The following is a 22,700-nucleotide window of genomic DNA, read 5'->3' on the forward strand; positions in this document are numbered from 1 at the left end:
GAGGAATTATCCCTGGCTAGGTACTCTAACGCTCAAGTCAGTAAGAAGTAGTGGATGGTCGGGCCGAGTTACGTAAGTGTTGGTCTGAGCTGAGTAACATTATGGGTGTCAGAAGTTGGGTCCCTTACCTTGAGCATGGAGTACCTTTTTATAGCCGAAGATCCATGTCCTGGTTGGGATTGGGCTTCCGGGGTTGTTGGGATGAGGTTAGTCACTGAGGTATTCGGGATAGAATCCCATTCCCCAACGGAGTCGTCTTCCTTACTCCTCTTTATCCACAGTTGTGCTCATATGTGTGACGTGTAACTGGCATGGCTAAAAGGATAAGATGGGGGGCCACATGTCTCTTAGGACCAGTTCAGCCATGACCCGAACACCACCTCCCCAGTTCTGAAGTCGATGAATGAAGTGTTTCCAATTTGATCCTCGACTGAGGAACTTCCAAGTTGAAGTCTGTTTGAGCATCTGGTCCCTTTGGTGTTCCTTGACACCTGCCATAATCTTGGGATCCTGGCAATATGGAACGTAGCCGAGAAATCCTTCCATCATCGACTGTAGAACTCCAAGAACTCTAACTTTGGAATCCGAACACCACTCCCCCAGTTCTGAAGTCGATGAATGAAGTGTTCCCAATTTGATCCTCGACTGAGGAACTTCCAAGTTGAAGTCTGTTTGAGCATCTGGTCCCTTTGGTGTTCCTTGACACCTGCCATAATCTTGGGATCCTGGCAATATGGAACGTAGCCGAGAAATCCTTCCATCATCGACTGTAGAACTCCAAGAACTCTAACTTTGGAATCCGAACACCACTCCCCCAGTTCTGGAGTCGAGGAGGGAGAGTGCTCAGTCCAAAGTATTGCATGGTCACATAGCTCGACAAGGCGCCGATGTGTCAAACTGAGCTTCGAGGTATGTCTTCCTTGTGGGGCCGAGGAAGGGCTCTCTGATTCTCGATGAAAGTCGAGCTTCGGTGTTGAGGTCAATGTGATGCTCGGCCATGGTGTGCTGAGCTCCAGAGTTGGGTCTAAACTTTGGAGTTGAGGCCACTGTGATGCTTGGTTGTGATGTGTCAAGCTCTGGAGTCGGGGCTTAGCTCAGCAGGGTGCTGAGGAAAGGCTTTTTGCTATTGGTGGGAGGCCATGCTTCGGATTTGAGGTGGTTGTGATGCTTGGCCATAGTATGCCGAGCTTCGAAGTTGGGGGCCTCGGAGGTGCCGAGCTACGGAGTTCAAGCCATTGTGATGCACGGCCATGGTATGCCGAGCTTCGAAGTTGGGGTCCTCAAAGGTGCCAAGCTGTGGAGCTGAAGCCATTATGATGCTCGACCATGGTACGCCGAGCTTCGAAGTTGGGGGGCCTCGAAGGTGCCAAGCTGTGGAGTTGAGGCCATTATGATGCTCGGCCATGGTACGCCAGGCTTCGAAGTTGGGGGCCTCGAATGTGCCAAGCTGCGAAGCCAGGGTCTCTGCTCTTCAACTGAGGAACTTGTACTTGAAATTTTGGAATCCGAGCACCACTCCCCCAGTTCTGAAGTCTAAGGGTGGGGTGCTCGGCTGAGGCACAACGAGGCCTCCTTTGGTTGGTATTTGTTGTTGGGCATCCGGAAGAAACCAGAGAAACTGGTTGACCCAATGGTCCTGGGCAAACCTCGAGAATTTGTGATGTTGGTTGGACCATTGCTACAGGGTGGACCGGGGCAACTAATGACTTGGCTGCTGCTTATGAAGGTCATCGTTTCTGTTCCCAAGGCCTTGTGCATGTGGTAATAGTCACGTCGATTAGTCTTCCTAAGCTTTGTTAGAGAAGCACTTGATCCTTACCGTAGATCTGACGTCAATTCATGTTCTTGTGGGTTATAAGAAGGGGTGGACGGGCATTCCCCTTTGCCATTTGCGAGAAGAGTTGCTTGGATAGCTCGATGGGGTGTTGTCAGCATTGCTCGGCATTTGTTTTTATTCCTCGGCTTCAAGTTCAGTAAGATGTCTTCCCCATCTTCCCATTCTTCTTCCGCTTCTAGCTCTTCTGGTTCTAGTAGCCCGATTATAAGTCCGAGGTTGGTCTCTCTAGGGTGGAAGCCGAGCTTCCCTTGCGGGTTGGTCACTAGTTTGGGACCACACCCTGTGTCTTGGCCCTTGAGGATATGGCTCAGATCCGAGCTATGTACTACATCCCCTAGGAATTCCAGATGAGGTGCCCGCAGCCTGGTGAGATGGCAACCGATGCCCGACCTGGCGAGATTTGTCTATATGAGAACAATTTGGAAGCCAGGTTGAGGTTTCCTCTAAATGAAGGGGTTGCCAAGGTGCTTGCATGATACCGAATACTGTCAGTGCAGCTGATGCCGAACTCCATTAGGTTTTTGGTCGGCCTTTTTGTCCTACTGCAATGTTCATGATATCGAGCTGACCGTGGGTATGGTGAGCTTCCTTCTTCAGCTCAAATATCACCAGCAGGGCTATTACTACTTCTCGACTAGGAAGAACATCAGAGTGCTGGTCGGGGCCCCCTCCTCTGTGAAGCACTGGAAGGAAATTTTCTTCTTTGTGCACCATCCCGGGTGCCTCCCCTTCCCGACCGTGCTACAAAAGCTGAGAACGAGAGTGCCCCAACCTCAATGGTCTGCACTTACCTGGGAGGAGAGGTTGGATCTGAGCATGATTCACGAGATAGACATAGCTGCATACACATGCTCGGAGATGTTGATGTTCAATGGGTTGATGCGTAGGGTGGTTGGTCCATCCTTTTTGTTGCTTTGTTTGCTCGTACTTTCTTTGCTTCTTTGATATTGTACTTGTTGTCGTGCTTCCACAGTTCAAGTGTAGAAATGGCGAGTGAGGAGGAAATTGTACGTCGAGTGAAGGAGAATCGCCAAAAGCAGAACCGGGCTGACACGCCACCTTAGGTTTGCCCCGAAGCAATTCCTCGTCCGAGGTCTTTTGAGAAGGCGTCTCATCACCAAAAAAGAGCTCCGCGGCAGGGAAATGTCGATGAGGATGTTGTGGTCATGGATTCTGGGGAAGTTCGTCAGGCTACCTTCCCTTTGCAAGTTGAAGTGGGGAGCAGTAACTTAGATATTCATATGCCGTGTTGGATGGTCTGTAGCCAGGATGGGCTAGAGACCCCAAAGTTCTCGAGCAGCTACTCCATGGGATGATGATGGCATACATCACCGAAGAGGCCAAGAGTACTGGAAGCAGCACCTTAGAGTGCTCACTTATTCGGGCTGCGGCTCAGGTAAGTTCATACTTGCCTTCATTGTTTCAAGCACGTTTCTTCGTACTAAAAATGCTTCTTGTATCCCCAGAATGCATGCTCAACCATTTCTGTGGTTGATCGTCTTCGTCAGTTGTGGCGATTGTACGAGAAGGAGCATACCAAGCACCTACAGGTGAAGGCCCAATTGGTTGAGCTTTAGGCGGCCAGGGAGTGGTCTGTTGCACTAGAGAAGGAGGTGGTCAAGCAAGTAGATTTGGTCTATGGCCTAAAGCATGAGATTACCGAGCTGAAGGCCGAGAGGGAACGGCTGAAGCAAGAGGCCACCGAGGAGGCAGTGGCGTGGTACATGGATTTGGTAGAGCTTCAGTGGGACATGGATCAGTATGCCTCGGCTTCCTTCGAGGTTGGGTTCAACATCTTCCGACAGAGAGCATTGCACTATTGTCCCAAGCTAGTCGGTATTGCACAGACTTGGGAGGCCTACGACAACAAAACGCCCCCAGCCTCGGATGAACTCATTGATGAAGAGGGCGGAAGCGGCGATGATGATGAAGATGGTGGTGATGAGGCCTCTAAACTCCCTTTCACGGGCTGAACTACTGCAGGTTCTTTTCTTTTCTTCTTTTTTTTTTTTTGCTCCTATAATGGCTTAGTATGTCGAGATTTCATCTATTGTATTGACCATTTGACTTAATGAAACTTTCTGGTTCTAAACTTGTGTGCATTCATAAATTTCTTTGTTTTTTGGTTCCTTGGCTTGCCTTGGCCGAGATCTTCATCCTTTGATTGGTAAAGCGGGAGTGTGTTCCGAGCTCTCATCTTTGGGATGCTCAACTTCCGGTCTTGGGAGCCTTTGGGGCCCTTCAAGGGATAGCCATTGCTCAGCTAGCTCTGACTGACTGTTAGTTGATAGGTGTGCAGAGTTCAATGGCTGTCCTCAAGCCTTGATGGGTGGGGGTGTTCTTCTCCGCTTTAGGCTCAGGCCATGGGCAGCCGAGTCAAGTTGGTCGGCAAAATGCTGTCGAGCTATGTGTTATTGGCCCGAGCTGTCTGGAGATCAACCGAGTCAGTGAGTTGTGCCGAGCTACACAAGTGTTGTGTGGTCGTGTAGCTCAGTGCTCATGTAGTGGTGTGTGTGTGTGTGTGCTATGTCGGGCAATCAATACATTGGTTGACCATCAAGGTCTTCGAGCCTGTAGGTGCCCAGACCAAGAATCTTGGTGACTCTGTATGGCCCTTCCCAATTTGTTCTGAGCTTGCCTTCCCTAGGCGCGGGTACAATGACTTTGCGGAGGACAAGGTCACCCGTCTTGAACTCATGTCTTCTGACTTTGGTGTCGTAGTATATTGCCATCCTTTGTTGTTGTGCTACCATCTTGACTCAATCTCGGGCTTCCTTAATCAGGTCTAACTCTACGCGGAGATCCTCATTGTTCTGGTCTTCATCGAAGAGCTCAGTTCGGAGGGTTGGAAAGCCAATCTCTACGGGTACCATAGCTTCGGTTTTGTAGGTCAGGCTAAAGGGTGTCTCTCTGGTTGCTATCCACAGAGTAGTCCTGTATGCTCAGAGTATGCTCGACAGTTCCTTGACCCACCTCCCCTTGGCCTGGTCTAACCAAGTTTTCAGGTCGTGTAATAAGGTTCAGTTGGTAAACCTCAGCCTGCCCATTGCTCTAGGGTCGGTATACGGTGGTGGTCCGATGGTCGATCTTCATGTCAGTGTAGAGGGCCTCAAACTTTCAATCAGGGAACTATGTCCCGTTGTCTGTGATGAGGACGTGCGAAATACCAAATCAAGAGACAATACTTTACTAGAAAAAATTCTGGGCATTGTGCACAGTAATGTGTGCCAGAGCTTCGGCTTCCACCCATTTAGTGAAGTAATCTACCACCACTAGGAGGAACATTTTTTGCGCAACTGCGGTGGGGAAAGGGTCGAGGATGTCCATCCCCTACTGTGTGAATGGCCATGGGCTAGTGATCGGCTTCAAGGAGACTGTAGGCTGATGATGGAGGTTGGAGTGTCTTTGACAATTGTTGCATTTCTGAACTAGTCGGGCTACATCTTGCTTCAACGTCGGCCAAAAATAACCTTACCGGAGTGCCTTGTGTGCCAGGGTGCGTGCACCGGGATGGTCTCCGCAGATACCTTCGTGGATCTCCCTGAGGACGTAGTCTACCTCAAATGGGGAGAGGCATTTCAGGTAGGGGAGAGTGTGTGAGCGACGGTAGAGCTGGACTTGGATAAGGCAGTATCGAGATGATCTATGCTAGAGTCTCTTCGCTTCTACCCGATCTTTTGGAAGTGTACCTTCTCGGAGTTACTTAGCGATGAGGTCCATCCAAGATGGATCGTGCTGTACTGGGAGGATGAGGAGAGTTGTTGGCGCAATGCTCGGCTGGGCCAGTGTGTCCAACCGTGTTGTCTTTTCGAGACCAATTTTTGGAGAGCTAGCTAACTTGGATAGTGCATTGGCTTGTATGTTCTCGGCTCGAGGTATATGCTGGATGTTGAAGTGCTCAAGTCGGTGGATGAGCTCTTGCACCTTCTGTAGATAGCTTGTCATTGTGGGCGTTTGTGTTTCAAATTGTCCATGGATCTGGTTGACTACCAGCTGAGAATCACTAAAGGCTTATATTCTCTGAGCACCTAGGTTTAGGGTGAGATGTAGTCTGGCGATCAAGGCCTCATACTCGAACCTGAGAGCATGCTCTAACATCGAGTCATCCGAGCCAAGGAGAGTGAGGTCGGCCCCACTACCTTGCTGATTTGGTGAGCCATTCACATGTAGGGTTCTTGGTGGTGAATGTGCATTCGGCAATGAAGTCGGCTAAAGACTGACCTTTGATCGCGAGTCAGGGTGCATATTCGATGTTGAATTCACTTAACTCTACGCTCCATTTGATTAAGCGGCCAAATGCTTCCAGCCTTTGGAGGACTTGTTTGAACGACTGGTCTTTGAGGACTCGAATACCATGGGCCTAAAAGTACGGGTTCCCACGCCGATGAGGACTTTGTTGGTGTGGTAGATCAACCTTTGTACCCGATCTTCCTCCTTAACCAGCACCGAGCTGACGACCTCATCCCCGGCTGAGAGGTAGAGCAATAGCTCATCCCCTGGGCTCGAATTGGTGAAGAGAGGTGACAAGCTCAAGTATTGCTTCTGTTCTTGAAAAGACTGCTCACATTCCTCGGTCCACTAGAAGTCCTTCGGTCGCTTGAGGGCTTTGAAAGAGGGCACACACCGGTCCACAGATTTGGACATGAATCTGCTAAGGGCAGCTACTCTACCAGTGAGCTGTTGCACCTCTTTGTGAGTTCGGGGTGACTGTATGTCGAGGATGGCCTATATTTTCTCTAGATGCGCTTCAGTCCCTCTTTGTGCCACCATAAACCCTAGGAATTTATCAAAACTAACCCCGAAGGCACATTTGGTCGGGTTCAGCCTCATCTTATACTTCCTGAGGGTGCTAAAGACTTCCTTTAGGTCGGCAAGGTGATGCTCGGCTTTTTTGCTTTTTACGAGCATGTCGACGTATGCTTCTATATTTCGGCTGAGTTGAACCTTGAATACCTCATTCACCAGCCACTGATAAGTGGCGCCAACATTTTTTAGGCTGAAGGGCATCGCCTTGTAGCAATACAAGTCGCGGTCGGTGATGAAAGTCGTTTTCTCCTGGTCGTCGGGGTGCATCCAGATCTGATTGTACCCTTAGAATGCGTCCATGAAGCTTAGGAGTTCATGCCCTATTGTTGCATTGATGAGCTTATCGATCCTCAGTAGGGGGAAACTGTCCTTGGGGCAGACTTTGTTTAGGTCAGTAAAGTCGATGCATACCCTCCATTTTCCAATGGCCTTCTTCACCATCACCACATTGGCCAACCAATTGAGGTATTTGACTTCGCGGATGAAACCAGCGTCGAGTAACTTTTGTACTTCATCAACAATCACTTTCCACCACTCTGTAGCAAAGATTCTCTTCCTTTGCTTGATGGGTCGATAGCGAGGGTTGGCGTTTAGGCGGTGTGTGTCAATCCCCGGCATATCCACCACCGACCTAGCAAACACGTTGACGTGATCCCTTAGCAGTTGTACAAGTTCTTCCCAGAGGTAGTCATCTAGAAGGGGGCCGACCTAGACCATCCTCTCGGGGTCTTCTTCGTTGAGCAGCACCTGGATGCGGTCTTCAACCAGTTGGCCTTGTTGTGTTCTCACCTCGTCCCATAGGGCATAGGCTTCTACCATCAATGTTTCTGCGGCCTGGCGTGGTCTTCGACAGGAGAGCAAGTAGCATTTCCATGCAACTAAAGCCCCACATGCTACCCCTATGCCATATTCGGTGGGGAACTTCATGACAAAGTGGAATATGGAGACCGTAGCCTATAGAGCATTAAGGGTTAACCTACCGAGGATGTCATTGTACAAAGAGAGGCAAAGAACCACAATGAAGTCCACCATGACCATTGCAGTAATGTCACCATATCCGATCAGTAGGGGAAGGGTTATTCTCCAAATAGGCAGGAGGGACTCCCTAGAGAAGCCCATCAGGGGAGTGTTGATGGGGTAAGGCACTCCTTGTCGATGTCGAGCTTCTTAAATGCGTCCACAAAGAGTACATCGACGAAGCTGCCTCTATCAACCAGGATCTGCCGTATCTCGAAGTTGGCAACCTCGACTATGATTACCAAGGCGTCGTCATGCGAAGTCTGAACCCCCCGGAGGTCATCGTAGGTGAATGTAATAGATTGCCCACACTTCTTCTTGTGCCCCTAGTTTTTGATCTCATACAGTCATGCATATTTCTTTTACCCCAAGCTTTTCTCCCCTCCTGCGGTGATTCCTCCTGATATGACATGGATCACAACAGCAGGAGGGGCTCGGGGTGGTGGTCGAGCATTCTCCGCATGCTGTTTTTCCTGTGTTGGCTTCTCGGTTTTGTTGACAAACCCGTTGAGGTACCTGCACTTGATTAGGTCTTCAATGTGGTTCCATAGGTCGAAGCAGTTCTTCATGTCGTGTCCATGATCTCTATGGAACTCGCAATACTTGTCATGGTTCCTTTTCTTGCTTTGCGTTTTCATCTTCTCAAGCCAACAAATGTAATTGTGGTCGCGGATTTGCATCAGGACTTTATACCACAGCATATTAAGCGGCGTGAAGTTCTGATAGGTCAGCGGGGGTGTCCGTGGTCTATGATCGGGTCAGCAGTCTTGCCTCTTATGGTGATCTTTCTAACTTCCACTCCTCAATATCTCTCCTCTTCTTGTCGGGCCTCTCTTCCTCATCCCGTAGGTGTGTTTGTGCCTCTTATGCATTGATGTATTTCTACACATTGCTCATCAGTGCAGCCAAGGTTTGCGGAGGGTTCTTGGAGATAGAGAAGTTGAATAGCGATGGGTGGAGGCCGTATTGAATGGCGGTGACAGCCACAGACTGGTTTAGGTTTCTAACCTATAGTGCCTCTTTGTCGAATTTTGCCAGGTAGTCCTTGAGAGATTTGGCTTTCCTCTGTCATACATGCATGAGGCTGGCCGAGGTTTTCCAGTGCTTTTGACTTGTTGTGAACTATGCACAGAACTGAGTTTCCAACTACTACCATGACGCTATTGAGCATGGAGGAAGAGAGGAATATGAGGTTAGGGCTGGACCTGTGAGGGTGACCACTAGGGCTTTGCACATCGGGCCCTCAGAAAATCCATGTAACATTAACTGAGCTTTCAGTGCCTCGATGTGGTCGACGGGATCAATGTTTCCGTTGTAGTTGTCAAGCTAAGGCGCCCGCCACCCTATGGGAGGTACCTCATCCAATCTCCTGAGTGAAAGGTGGTTCCTTGGCAGTTGGCGCAGCTAGTTGTGCAGGTTGATCTACAACCAACACCGTGATTCTCTGGCCTTGGCTGTGCTCTAGCTCTTCCAAGCGCTGTTGGAGTTCCTGAATCTCGTTATCCCTATGTTTTGGGGCTGTGATATGCGTTACCCTTTCCTTCTTAGGGCACACAGTGCGGTCTTTCATGAAGCTCGATTCGGCGACGAAGACCATGCAAGGTGGCACTTGTCTACCAAGCCTTTCTTTGGTGGGGATCCGTGTGGTTTGGTGCGTCCTGCTGTAAGAGCGGACGGAGGGGGCTGACCTTCTTGTTGTATCTTGCTTTTCTTGGTTGGACCGCGCTACACCCTTGTCCGCCTAGTGCGCTTTGGGGTCCTAGAGGCGAGGATCATCCTTCGTACGTGTCGGAACATGAAGGGGGACGGTCTTGTTGGGTGGTGCCATGAATCCTGGGTTTTGCATCATTTCGAAGATCTTGTTGACCTTCTCTTGCATTGCTCGAAACTACACACGAACAACCGCGGCTGGAGGTTGTGGAATTTCTTAATGCAGAGGGTTGCGATGCCGAGACTCCCGAGATGGGGATCGGCCTGTTGATCGATCGGGCTGGTTTTTGGGCATCTTGATCACTTTCTTGATTGCATAGTGAGGAAGGAAAGGTTTTTTGGAAAGACTTTTTGTGCGTATCCTACAGACAACGCCAATTTGATGTTGCTCAGTCCGAGGTGGTGCATAAATTGGGGAGAGCAACCAGATAGTCCTTGCTAATAGGGCGGTTCGAGCTATAAGGACGAGGCCATGCTTCAAGACTTGCGATCAAGAAAGGAGAAATCAGAGGCCCGATGAGTTATCCACGGGTAGGTACTTCGACGCTCAAGTTAGTATGAAGTAGTGGATGGTCGGGCTGAGTTACATAGGTGCTGGTCCGAGCTGAGTAATAGTATGGGTGTCAGAAATTAGGTCCCTTACCTTGAACATGGAGTACTTTTTTATAGCCAAAGTTTTGTGTCCTGGTTGGGATTAGGCTTCCGGGGTTGTCGGGATGAGGTTAGCCGCCGAAGTATTCAGGATAGAATCCCATTCCCCAGCGAAGTCGTTTTCCTTATTCATTTTTATCCATAGTTGTATTCATCCGTGTGACGTGTAACTAACGTGGCTGAAAGGATAAGATGGGGGGGGCACAATAATAACGTAACTTGACTGAGCTATATCGATGTGGTTGAGTTATGCTGATGTGGCCGAGCTAGGCTAGCGTGGCCAAGCGATGACTGGGCGGCCACATGTCTCTTAAAACCAGCTCAGCTATGACCCAAACAGAAAATTTGAGGGATTTCGAAATATCTAATAAAGGGGAATTGCATGTCATTTTGAAATTAAGTGGGGTATTTTAGCCATTGATGCAAGTCTGAAAGGCGTTTAACCACGTTATGAGCCATGTCTTACCATTTCAAATCTAATAAACTTTCAGATCTTCTTTTCATATACAATACCAAACGCGTCTGGTATGTCTAGAAGGTAGGCTTTACCAAATGAGGCCTTAGATTTTCATTCCTCAGGTAAGGCCTAGGTCCAAATGTTTTTTTTTTTTTTTCGGGCTAGGTTTGGATGTAGCTGTTATGTAGCCTGAACTTTGCATGAGCCCAACCCAATATCTCAACCTGAGCCTGGCCCAACTTGCGTACATCAGATTTCAATATGGGTTCGGCCTGTGTTCACAATTCACGCTTGGCCTCAGATTTGGTTTGGGCTTGGGCCTGGGTTGAGCTTAAACTCAGCCCATTCTACCCTACTTGCACCCCTAAGGTCAGGTCCAACTCTAAACCAAATCCAATTTCGTTGGCAAAAAGATAGTTTTCCTTTTGGCCAATCCTGTATCTTCCTCGCTGTTTGTTGGTGGTGTACCTTGTTCATGGCTTCAATATAATTATCCATTCCTGCCAAAAATTTTACATATGGTATTGCTAATAATAATTGAAATATATTTAAAATTACTTTATATTCAGGTCAATTAATAGGGACTTTTCCCACATGAGATGCCATGTTTCTGCCACATGGAGGGTTGATGTGGCCGATACAAGCTGTCTACCAAGTGAGTATCCTTTCTATTGCCCACCTACATATGAAATTCTACATTCCTGATGAACTTGTAATCTATCTTATCTTCCTCATATATATGGTCATTAATCCTCTGTTTGTTTGTAGTGTAATTTTATTTTTATTATTATAAATGCATAAATGTGCAAATGAGAAAAATGCAAATTTTAATTCATTTTTGCCTTGGATTTCATCTTACTATTTTGGGTTTTATTTTTCTTCATCTCCATGCAAACAAACAAAATAAAAGAAAGATTGAAACAAAAATAAGTCAGAATTTGCGGCATTTCTATAATTTTGCATTAATGCAAATAAAACTATAATGGAAACAAATCAAACCTAAGATATTAATGTTTCAATATCAAAATTCCATACTTATTCTGACCATGTGGAAAGGTTTCTGGGTTTAAATTCGGCCCATTAAAATTGTATTTTACCAAAAAAAAAAAGGCAAGTTGAATGTTTTTCGAAGTGCCATACTGTCGTTTTCTTACATTTCACAAAAAATGTAAGGCCAACAGGATGGTGCAACTTGGGCGGGTTACATGGTTGGGATTTTTGCCAAATTTTCAATGTACCCGACCCGAAGCCCGAGACTAAAGCAGTGTAAAATATTAATTCTGGCCGAGCCCAGTTGCACCACAGCTGCCAAAATAGACCCTGTTGGCTGTTTGATCGAACACAGCAATGCCACACATGCATGTGTAGGACGTGCCATGCTCAGCCGCTCAACAAAAAGGATACTGCCTGGATTGGTCACTGTTCGCATTCTGATTTCTGAGAGCTGATCTCTCCTGAGTCCTGACAAAGAAAGCCTGTTGTCACTCCAAATTACACAAAAGTATGAACAAGGAGACGAACCATCCATGCATAATATTATTTTCTATTTTAACCGAAAAAATAAACAGAAACGGGTGGTTAAAAATTGACAGGATAGATGAGAAACTCGAGTTTGAAGGAAAAGATTTTCTTCTTATATCTTCTATCAGCCCGATCATTACGAGATATATATATACAGAGGTAGAGTTAGTTTCCTCATGCGATTAAGATACAAATTTCTAAATGAATAATGAAAACTAAAGCATGAACAACTAAGATATATACACTAGATAGGACTCATACAGCAAGAGATAAGGCTACGTTAAGAAGGCGCGGGCTTAATACCCCCCCTTAAGTTGGAGCATGTAAACGGGAAATACCCAACTTGGCAAGAAGATGCTCGAGCCTTCGTAAACATATCAGCAAGTTGCTAAAAAGTCCTGACGTAGGAAGGTCGTATATTCCCATTCTAAATTTCATTGCGGACAAAGTGACAGTCTACTTTAATGTGTTTAGTTCTCTCATGAAAGACCGGAGTCACATCGATTTGCAAGGTTGCTTGACTATCATAGTGTAATCGCATAGGATCAGGATGACCAACTCCTAACGAATGCAACAACCCTTTTAACCATTTCAATTCACATGCACCTGTTGCCATAGACCTGTATTCCGCCTCAGCTGATGATCTAGATACTGTAAACTGCTTCTTTGTCTTCCACGAGATAGGTGCTTGTCCCAATAACACAAAGTATCCAGTGAGAGAGCGTCATGTCAGTGGACACCCGGCCAGTTAGAATCACAATAAGCATACAATCAAAGATCGCTGTCAACCGGAAGGAAAATTCCCTGTTCCGGGTTACCTTTCAAATATCGCACCACACGTAAAGCCGCCTCCCAGTGTTCTTCATGAGGGTTCTGCATAAATTGAGCAAGCACATGTACACAGTAGAACAATTCAGGACGAATAATGGTTAAGTAAATTAAACGACCCACAAGCGTCTTGTAACTCTCTGGTTTCATCATCAGAGGACCATCTGCTAGAGTTAGTTTATGATTTTGTTCCAGGGGAAGTCCAGCTGGCTTAGATCCTAGCAATCCAGTTTCTGATATGATATCCAAAGCATACTTCCGTTGACAAAGGACAATACCTTTTTGGCTTCTAGTGACCTCTACTCCTAAAAAATACTTCAATGCTCCCAAGTCTTTCATGTGGAAGCATTGGCTCAGATACTTCTTGAATCTCTATATGGCATTGTCATTATTTCCAGAGATGACAAGATCATCCACATACACCAAGATATTCAACTGTTCCTGCTTCCGTCGAAGTGTAAACAATGAGTAATCAGATTGTGACTGGGCAAAGCCATACTATTTCAAGATTGTCGTTAGTTTAGCAAACCAGCAACGAGGGGCCTGCTTCAAACCATAAAGCGACTTGTGCAGCTTGCACACCTTCCCAGGTAGTCTTGAAGCAAATCTAGGGGGCATCTTCATATACACTTCTTCTTATAGATCTCCGTGAAGGAACACGTTCTGCAGATCCATCTGATGCAGTTCCTAGTTTTTAGCCGCAGCCACTGCAAGGAATGTACGGACTGTAACCATCTTTGCCACATGCGCAAATGTTTCATTGTAGTCTATCCCTTCAACCTGTTTGTTTCTGAATATCACCAAACGCGCCTTGTACTGCTCTATTGTGCCATCTGAGTGGTACTTTATCTTGTAGACCCATTTACTTCCGAGAGTCTTTTTCCCTGGCGGCAAGTCCACCACTGTCCAGGTTCCATTGTTTTCTAAGGCTTCAATTTCCTTTCTCATTACCTCTCTCCAACGAGAGTCCTTGATAGCCTCTGAATAGTTCTGGGGCTCATGATTAGCTGTGACAGCTGCTAAGAAAAAGCGGTGTCGCAAAGAGAATTTATCACAATTCACATACTGTGTTATAGGATAGGGAGTACTTGAGGAGTATTGGCGAGATGAACTGGTAGAAGGGCTCAGACTGTGGTCGGAACACCATGTTGTGTGTATGACGTAATCCTTGAGACGAGTGGAAGGATGCTTCACTCTATGGCCTCGTCCAAGTTGCTCATTCCCTACATTCGTTTCTTCCATAGAACCCCCCCCTTACTTCATGCTCCCCTTCATTATTTTCACACCTATCGCCTTGGTCTGTCTCTCTTATGATCTCACGAGTACCATTACCCCTTCCTCTCTCACTATCCTCTTCGTCATACTCTTTAGTCTCCTCCTGGTTATAAGCAAGATTACCATCATCGGGTTTGTGTTCGACTTGTTTTTCTTCAATAGCATAAGGAAACTCAGTTTCTGAAAACACTACATCCCAAGAAACAAAGTATTCATTATTTTCTAAGTCATAAACTCTCCATCCCTTCTTGCCAAAGGGGTATCCCACAAAGACACAACGTTTGGCTCTACTGGCAAACTTGTCCCTAGTCCGTTTCAGGCTTCATGCATAACACAAACACCCAAATGTGCATATATGTTTGTAGCTTGGTTTCTGCCCATACAACATCTCATACGGTGATTTACCCAAAAGGAGAGTGGAAGGGGTCCTGTTGATCAGATAACCAGCTGTCATAACACATTCTACCCAAAACTCAATAGGGAGATTGGCCTGAAATCTAAGAGCTCTGGCAACATTTAGTATATGTCTATGCTTTCTCTCGACACGTCCATTCTGTTGCAATGTTTCAACACGAGGTCTGATGTATTATACCTTGCTCAGAGAAATATTCCTTCAAGCAAGTAAATTCAGTACCATTGTCGCTTCTAACTATCTTTACCAATTTTTCATATTGGCGTTTAACCATAGTGAAGAAGTTCCGTAGTGTTTTGCCTACTTCACTTTTGTCATTAAGTAAGAATATCCAAACGGCTCTTAAGAAATCATCAACAATGGTAAAAAAATATGTGGCACCACAAGACGCCCGTACCGAGTACTGACCACATAAATCACAATGAATCAAATCAAAAGTCCCTTTAACATTGTTTTCACTAGAATCAAACGTGCCTCTTGTCTATTTGGCTTTTGAACAAACACCACATATTCTATTTCCACTATCACATCTAATGTTCAAATCAGGAAGAAGTTTAATTAATTTCTCAGATGGATGACCCATTCTCTTGTGCCATAACTCGTATGAAGCTTCAACCTTTGCTTTGTGAACCTTGCTTGAGCATGCACCTTTGAAGCAGTAGAGCCCTCCGCGTAGTTCACACTAATCACCATCCTCGAAGTTCGGTCCCATATAACACAAAACTTATTAGTGAATTGGATATTACAATTTGACTCTTCTAATAATTGCGACATAGATATCAGGTTGCAATTCAAACGAGGAACATAAAGCACATCAGTAAGCTTCATGTGCTCATTCAAAATGACGATCCATTTCTTTATTGCCATGACATGCTTTCCATAGGGCAATCCAACCTCACAACCGGTCACGGTCTCGGTATTACGCAAGTGGTTCAAGTTTCCTGTCATATGGTGCGAAGCTCCTGTATCAATTATCCAATTCATACCTGTCAACTTCTCGTTTGTGCTGGGTTTGCAAGAATTCAACAGATTAAGAAAAGTGGACCACTGTTCATTAGTCAATCCATCGAATGCAGTGCAATCTCCCTTTGTCGTGTGGGTCAGTTCAGAAGTTTGCCCTACCGCTTGTGCAGCATTTGCTCTTTGTCTGCCTCCATGTCCACGACCAGATTTACCTTGTGTTCCTCGGCCTCGAGCTTTCCCACTCCTAGTAGATCTTGGCCGATCTCCCCACCAGTCCGGGTAGCCGATAAGTTGGAAGCAACTCTCAGCCTCATGTCCTGTTCGTCCGCAGTTTGTGCACACTCCATATTTCTCTTTTGTATCGTATCCCGATCTTTTTGTGCCACCTTGTGCTTGCACAACAAAGCTCATCGCCTCTTTTCTTTCTTCTTTGCCGCGGGTCATGGTTCTCAGCCGCTCCTCTTGTATTACCATGGCATAGGCTTTGTTCAAGTTTGGCAGCGGATCGGTGCCTAGAATATTGGAACGCACTATTCCATATACTAAGTCATCCAAGCCCATTAGAAACTGATGGACTCTTTCTTCTTCTTGTCTCTTCTCTAGTTTTGCAGCGATGTTGCAATTGCAGCCCGCACAGATGCATGTCAGAATTTGCTCATAATTAGCAAGTTCTTCCCAGATTTGCTTCAGTTTTCCATAATATGTGACGATTGGGAGACCGGCCTGTTTGCTGGTCGCAAGATCTGCTTGAGTTGCTGAATTCTTGGCCCATTGCCCACTGAAAACCATTCTTTGATGTCGTCCCACAAGTCCTTCACAACTTCCATGTGCGTGATTGTAGAGCGTAGGCTTGGTTCTATTGTGTTGAGGATCCATGAAACCAGCATCGAGTTTACAGTCCACCAGTCTTCCAACTTCGGTGAATCGTCCGCAGGCTGAGATATAGTTCCATTGAGAAATCCGATTTTCTTCTTGGCTCGGAGCGCCATTTGCATTGCTCGAGCCCATTCCTCGTAGTAATCTCCTTTCAATTGGACTTGGGTAATTATATTACCCGGATTGTCGTTGGCCGCCAGGTAGTATGGTGAGACTACCTTTCTGCTTCCGCCCTCACCTTCATTCTGCTTATCTCTTCCATCCGCCATGATCGATCGGCCAAAGCAAGATGTAGCAAGATGTCTCTGTTTCCTTCTTGATTTCAGTGAAGAACAAATACCGGCTTTGACTGACTGTCGTAAAGAGAAACCCTGCAGAATCCTCAAAGATCTGCTTCACGAGAAATGATCCGAAAAAAAAATCAAATATCGCAACCACCAGCTTTGACAATCGAAAGCAAATAGAGTTTTGCAAACTCTTCAGCGATCTGCTCCATGAATAGAGGTCAGAGAAGATCAAACGAGCAATGATCCGAAATAATCAAATATCGCAGCCACCGGCTTTGACAATCAAAAGCAAATAGAGTTCTGCAAACTCTTCAGTGATCTGCTCCACAAACAGAGGTCAAAGAAGATCGAATATTGCAGGCTCAAAAGGTGGTGCGAAAGTCGAACGAACCAGGCTCTAATACCATGAGAAACTCGAGTTTGAAGGGAAAGATTTTCTTTCTATATCTTCTGTCAGCCGATCATTACAAGATATATATACTTGCGATTAGGATACAAACTCCTAAATGACTAATGAAAACCAAAGCAAGAACAACTAAGATACATACACCAGATAGGACTCATACGGCAAGAGATAAGGCAAAGAGATAAGGCTACGCTAAGAAGGCGCGGGTTTAATAATAGATATCTGATCTCTACCAAGATTCATGCCGAATCCTTTCATGGATAGAAGATCATGGATCCAATCCTCCCATACCGGAGATGCACTACAAAATGTCAAGAATGCTCGACATGTTCCGCACAGGGAACAAAAATCACCTCTTAGATTGAAGATCATGGTGCCCTTATATAAGTGAATTGTCATGAGTCTCACGAAATCACTTCTGAGATCCTTGGCTTGCATTGTTAGGAGTCTTCCAAATTGGGAGGTGGATATTGTGCTAGTCGATAAAGCTTATCGAGTATGTCTGATCCGGGCGGGATGAGGATAAGGCCTATAGTTGTGCGGTGTGCTCCCGAAGAGCTCAGAGACAGCTAGCATGCTTCTAGAAGTCTGCTACGTGTCACCTCGGTAGGTTGGACCATCATGAACTACTCGGACCTCAGTCTTTTCCCAGGTACCTCGAGACACCCGAGGTGACCTAGTCCGCTGAGGTGGCAGGAAATTCTGAGTCACAATCTAGTCAGCAGGTCACATCCACATGTCCGCTATTTCATAGGTCAAGCAAAATTACCCCTCATCAATTGCCCCCACTCCCCGTGCTAGGGGTCCTGACCCAGTGCAAGGAGTTCATGACGAGCTCAGGTGGGTTTGGCCTAGTCTCCTTCTGGGTTGAGGTCCGGTTTGGCAGTCAGACCACAATGACCCGCCCGACTCAATTGCAAAACTAGATCGCATATCGGAGACGTGTAGACATTACGCAGGTTAAAAACTCTGTGGATGTCAAAACGCACGCTCAACCAATTTTGGCCTCGGGAGGCGTGTAACCGGTTTTCACAAGAGTCATCAGATTACATTAATCTGGACCGTCCAAGATCGACTACAGTGGCTATAAATAAGGGCCTTGGAGTCCCATCCTCTTTGTCTTACTTCAATACTACGCGTTTTTGAGGTCGCACACTAGCTTCTAGGTTAGTGGTATTTGCCCTTGTTTCCGAGGTCGCTCCCTTTTGTTTTAGGTAAGTCTCCCTTCAGGTTAGTGTGTCTTCCATATATTGCTTCCGATATGCAGCTTGTTAATCTCTTCACCCAAAGCGGTTACAAAAGCTAAGTTGAAAACAGATTTACGCAAATTAGGAATGATAAACATCTATGCCCATCTTAAGGGGGGGTATAAAGATGGAGAGAAATAACTTGTGTTGTTAGTTATTTATTATGGTTCCCATTACTGTTGTTATTTGGTTTTATATTTGTTGTTAGGTGTTGTTAGGATGATGTTAAGAAAGTTATTTATTAGTTATTTGCCTATGTAAGCAATAGGGAATTAAATGTAATTATCATCTTTTAATGTAATTATAAATAGATGAGTGGGGCGGCGGATATAGCCAATCACTCTTTCTCTCATCTTTCTCTTCTCTCTTCTTTCTTCCTCTTTCTTCTTCTTCTCTCTTCGCCAGTACTCTTTCTTTTAAATCTGCATCAAGAATTGGACTGATCACAGCCCAGAATTGTCTACTATATCTAAGATTGCAAGTTCTGCGTGAAATTCTTTGGGATGTAGATGACAAGTTGGCTTGCGTTGTTTATTTATCTCTTGCTGGCTTGGAGGCATTCATTCCTGAGCTTCTTTCCCAGGTACATGCATAAATGGCATATTGAGTCTTTACTACATCTTCTTTATTTAACTATGCTTTTCTCCTAAACTGATCTTGTCAATGAATGATGGAGCTCTTTTAGACCAACTTTTGGGCCAAAAGTTCCATTGCTTGATAGGTAGGGCTGCAAACAGATTAGACCAAATCAGATATAAGGTGGATCCAAATTTAGTTCATGCATGTATATTTGGATCCAAATTTGGTTCGTGTATATTAATAAAATGAAATAAAAATGAATTTGATATTATATATCATTACCAAAACATATTGAAACTAAATTTCATGAAACTTCAACCAGCGACTCTTCGGAAATCTTATCAATCAGTATAACTTGGAGTACAAAAAAGTGGATAGATGGTCAGCCTCAGCTAACCATACTTTGTGAAAATTAGTATTAAATACAGGTTTCCCTTGTGAAGCAATGGGTGAGACGGAAGATAGCATGTTCGAATTTGTGGGCAGGTGGAGAAAGGAAGTCTCAATTGATGCAAAAATATTCAAGTTTGAAGAGGTGAAATCAAGGAACCTGGTTAACCTGAAGATCAGCAAAGAGAAAGTGCTATGGTATACCTCCCGAGAGAATCGACAAACTGGCTAAAAGATTTTTTGGATGAGACACTAGTGTTGAGGAAATGCAGAATTGGAAGAACAAATTGAAGAGAAATGAGAAGGTGTTTGTAGCTAAGTTAAGATGTAATCTTAGAGAATGGTTCATCATGTTGGCAGAATGGTTTGGGGAGGGTAGAAAATAGCTGATTTGGATCCCCTTTGAAAAACAGAGTAAGGGATGGATTTTGGTCGTGGAAACTCTACTGGAGTTCCTTTTAGAAATAAATGTGTGGAGGAAGAAGCTAGAAAAGATGATGAGAAATTTTCTATGGAAGTCAGGGAAAGCAAAGAAGGATCAGCTGTTTAGATATTGTCTCGTTCACATGTGACATCACATGAATAATAATTATTTTAAAAATTTTAAAATACCCTTATTATTTGAAAGTTGTACAAAGATGGTGCTCAGTTTCCAGGCATTCAGTTCAGATGAATAAGCCCTTTGCCGGTGGTTGTTCTTTGTTCACCCTTATTATTCACCACCGCTGTTGGATGGAGGGAAACCCATCTGCTGCTCCTGGGCTATGCTGCTCTTAAGCAAAGGCGTTTTGCAAAATTGACTAATTGTAAGCCTGTTGTTCGTAAAAATGATTTAAAGTTGTCTGACTAAGAACAGGACATCGCCATCATATAGAGTGAAAAGTCCATTTTACCCTCTACTTTCTGATCAAAATTTCAATTAGTCTTAGACTGTGATCCCATGACCACAGCCCCTGTTCTCTCTCTTTCTAGAAATCGGTAGAAAATTAATCTTCATCTCAAATGTTTCAGATAAAGACCAATGAATACTTCCTAGAGAAAAAACGAACCACAACTTTCATGGTAAATCCGATATAATCTGAGCCAAACGAAATCCAATAAGAATCAATGGAGACTTTTTTTTCTTTATTTTTGTTTTTTTTTTGTTTTTTTTTTTTTTTGGGGGGGGGGGTGTTTAACATGGCCCTGTTCTCGACTATTTCGAGAACATCCAAAGATTACGCCCGTTCCAATAGCTGAATCTGCATTTTTGTTTACATCTAATGGCCTTACATCATCGGCCAAAACTCTACCCCCACTACAATCTTCGTCTGCATCTAATTAATCTCCTAGGATGTCACAACCACCACGAAGTGTTGGCTCAGCATCAGGTCTGCATAAACTACAAGGAATTGCAAATCTGGGTTTTAAATGTCACGACTGACTAACAGATGGGAGATATTTGTCCTTGGGAAACTTGGGTTGTTAAAATTTATCTCCCTTCTGTAATTGCAAAAGGGCATTTTAACAGCAAAAAGAGACAAATCATTAAAACCAGGAATTCCAATTAAGTATTTTAGGTCATTTTGTTGCAAACAGTATATGTGCATTAGTCAATTTCGCAAAACCCACGAGTGTTTAGATATTTTACCTTCTCTTAGCTTTCTGAGCTGATAATCATAAAAACCTCCACTCAAGTTTGACTTTAATAAAAAAAAAACTTATTTTTTTTGAAATTTTGGAAAATTCAAAACAAATCTCCCTTTTATCACTATCCCTTTTTGAAAACGAATCGATCAGGGGACCGGTTTCTGGTTAAGCAGTTCAACCGTCAAGGTTGAACAGTTCAACCCATAATGTCATAAATAAATAAAAAATAAATAAATATATTTATATATAATAAAAGATAATATAAATTAATTAAAAAATATAAAAATATAGAAAATAAAACTATCTAAATATAAAAACAATACAGTACAAATGAAAATTAAGCAATTTTCATGAATCATGATAATCTACATATATTTTTTTCAATAAAAATTAAACAAAAATTCAAAGCTCACCACCATTGGTCGCCGTTGCAAAATCGCCGACCGTCACTGCTCCTTGTTGCTGGTGATTACAAGAGGAAGGTTGGCCGCCGTTGCAAAATCACTGGCCACTGCTGCAAAATCTCCAACCAACGCTGCTTCTTGTTGCTCCTGATTACAAGAGGAAGGAAATCCGTTATTATAAAATCGCCAGTTGCTGCTGCAAAATCGTCGATCACCGCTGCTCCTGGTTGCTACTGATTAAAGAGGAAGGAAATCTGCCACTACTCCTTGTTGTTCACTGCCGAAGCCCTTTTGAGGAAGGAAATCTGTCGTAGTTGCTGGTCGTCGTGATTCACCATTGGTTGTGGCTGCTACAGGTTGTTAGTCGATGTTGATCACGTCGTTGGAGTATGAGGTGAGAGGAAGGAAGGCTGGAACTTGGAAGGATTGGAACAAAAATGAAAAATTTTCATTCTAACCCTAACATAATTAACATAAGGCTGGAATCGGGGGAATGGAGACATAAATGACATTTTTTTTAAATCAAGCGAAAATAAATTTTGCTACCCGCAAACCGTTGTTTGGGTCAAACGGTTAAGTGGTTCGACCGTCTGAGTCAGTTTTTTTTTTTACCTTTTCAACATTTTTAATAAATAACGGTTTACAGTATCTTTTGATGGAATCTAACGCTTCTAGGCAATTTTGTTATGATCTATGACCACCTAATGTCTTTAACATCAGTTGCATCATCGTGGTGGGAGCATGGACGGGAAGGGTTTTTGGTGACACTGGGTTTCTTTGTGCGGGACCTTGGACCAATCACTAGAGTCACTGTTAGTCTTCGCTAGTTTTATGTCGTCGAGGTTGACTAGTTGAGGACTGAACTTGAGAACCCAAAGCAAGACGGGAAAGGTTTGGTCTTCTGGGTTGTTTCGCGATTTCAACCATTGAAGTTGGAGAGAGAGATGAAGAGAGGCATATCACAACATGGAGAAGGGGATTCGAAGTTGGGAAAGTTTGAAATGGTGTCATTGTGGGGCGTTGAATTGTACTTCACTTGGCAAATAAGAGAAACTTTTCATTTTGAGTAATTGAAATAATAAATTTGCAATATAACAGAAATGGACATGATTAGTGCACAAAGCATTGTGTTGCTTCAATACAGGGTAGTCTGGGGATTTTAATTTATAACTCAATACAGGGTAGATGGTAAAATAATCTCATAAAATATACAACGGGTGGTTTGGGATTTAGAATTGTTTTAAGGCACACATGACATCACGTGCCCATTAATCTACTCGGTTCATCGGGAATGCATCGATGGGGTCTTGATTTATGAGATATGCCCGGTTTTTCAATAAACTTTTGAACCAAACAATAAAATATTTACACGTTTGTTGAAACGCCTATATAGATCTGATGTAAC

At 44.5% G+C, this 22,700-nt stretch overlaps 1 protein-coding gene and 1 long non-coding RNA gene across 2 annotated transcripts in view; one reads left to right on the forward strand and one right to left on the reverse strand.

Annotated features, from left to right (window-relative positions):
- Positions 1–11,415: 11,415 nt before the first annotated feature.
- On the reverse strand, positions 11,416–21,805 carry LOC148864960 (uncharacterized). The gene is made up of 2 exons (XR_016110361.1): positions 21,305–21,805; positions 11,416–11,939 (listed from the first exon to the last, which is right to left on the reverse strand). It is a non-coding gene; the product is annotated as an uncharacterized LOC148864960 (long non-coding RNA).
- LOC148864961 (uncharacterized) overlaps positions 18,767–22,700 on the forward strand; it is a 34,812-nt gene continuing 30,878 nt past the window's right edge. The window contains exon 1 of the mRNA XM_088979800.1: positions 18,767–18,876. The gene's annotated coding sequence lies outside the window, so the exon portion shown is untranslated. The remainder of the gene's footprint in view (positions 18,877–22,700) is intronic.

Source organism: Nelumbo lutea, chromosome 3, assembly GCF_056320005.1.
Source record: "Nelumbo lutea isolate HS-2025 chromosome 3, American lotus-T2T, whole genome shotgun sequence".
Taxonomy (NCBI): domain Eukaryota; kingdom Viridiplantae; phylum Streptophyta; class Magnoliopsida; order Proteales; family Nelumbonaceae; genus Nelumbo; species Nelumbo lutea.